The sequence below is a fragment of the Sorex fumeus genome, unplaced genomic scaffold (assembly GCF_029834395.1).
Source record: "Sorex fumeus unplaced genomic scaffold, SorFum_2.1 ptg000269l, whole genome shotgun sequence".
Lineage (NCBI taxonomy): Eukaryota > Metazoa > Chordata > Mammalia > Eulipotyphla > Soricidae > Sorex > Sorex fumeus.
Genome location: NW_026606326.1, coordinates 245,327 through 246,819, shown reverse-complemented (window position 1 = coordinate 246,819; position 1,493 = coordinate 245,327).

The window sequence follows — 1,493 nt, the reverse complement described above, 5'->3', positions numbered from 1 at the left end:
GGGCCAGAGCGATGGGTTGGGGGGGAGGGCGAGGGTCTCGTGCCCCCGACCCCATGGGGCCGCCCTGGCCAGGGCCACCAGGACGCACAATGTGAAACAAACCTGAGAAGGAAACTCTTCCTCTTCTGGTGGTCCTGATTTCCGTTGTTCCTGACACTTTCCGAACGAACGACTTTCTCTCTCCAACCTTCCACCTTACTTGGCAGCCCACCTGCCCGGGACCGACGCCCCCTCCTCACGCGCCTCCAAAATAAAAAAACTCCCTCCCCTCCATGCGATGCGCTAAAATAGAAATGAGTAGACAGACAAACCTCTCGAAAGGGCGGGCGCTGGGGGCGTCCCGCGGTGGGGAGACGGCGGAGGCTCAGGGCTGCTCCCAGATCGACCACTCACTCTCACTCCGCGGCCAGCGAGGAAACTGGCCCTATCCGACGCCCCCGCGCCCTGGCCGCCCCCTTCCCGCCCCACCCCCGCTCCTCACCAGGCAACAAACAGGGTGGAGATGGCTCCGCCCACAAAGACCCCTGGGAAAGGCGGGGCTCTGTGACCTCACCTACACTTCAGGTCAGAGTCTTAAAGGGCCGGACACCACATAGGGTCCGGAAAGTTCATTGTTTCCCCATTTCTGCTAATGATCCCAGGAATCCCTCACAGGGAGCCAGATCTGCTACAATAGCATTATTCTAGAAAGTTCCTGCAGGTTCTGGTCGGGTTCGAGACAGGTTCTCGACTTGCATGCAGCCATTCCAGGGATAACTCCAATGAGCACGGCACAGGGTTACACCTGAGCAGAAACCCAACAGGACCACAAAAAGCAACACTGGGTTGGAACAAAACTCCAGACGCCCCCTCACCCCCAATGCCATATCCTACATTCCCTGTTCCATGTTCTAGGGATGAGACGGAGACAGACAATGTCAGCGAGTGACTGACTCAGAGCTATGTGAGGGCATGAAGTGCCTGTAGTTCCTGTATTGAAGCCGCCCCCAATTATCTCTGGGCAGGAAAAGTGACCCCAATGACACTGACGGCCCCAGGCATCCTTGAGCAGTGAGCTGGGGGTACTCAGGGAGCACCCTCTGGGCATGGCGCCAAAGACAGAACAGAACAAATAGACACAAACGTGGCCTCAAACAGGAGAGTGTTGGGCACCCCTGTCAGCAGCCACATTGAGGGCTCCCTTCTGAAAATGTGCTCCTGGCACTACAGTATATCATCGTGTCCTTCTCCCACACCTGCAGACGGTGCGTCACCATGTCTCCAGCATCTGTTAGCAGGAGGCTCAGTACAAAGACCTGGGGGAAAGGTCAAAGCCGTCAGCACCAAAGCGGGTCACAGCCCCCAGGGTTCTGACTGCAAATCCCTGCACTGGAGCTGGATACACAACTACCAGCCCCAACCTGGGGAAATCACTGCCCGATGCTCCTTCCCCTCCTACTTAGGAAAAGCAGCTCGGGATCCGGGATGCCTGTGGAGAGAGGAGCCCTGGGCTC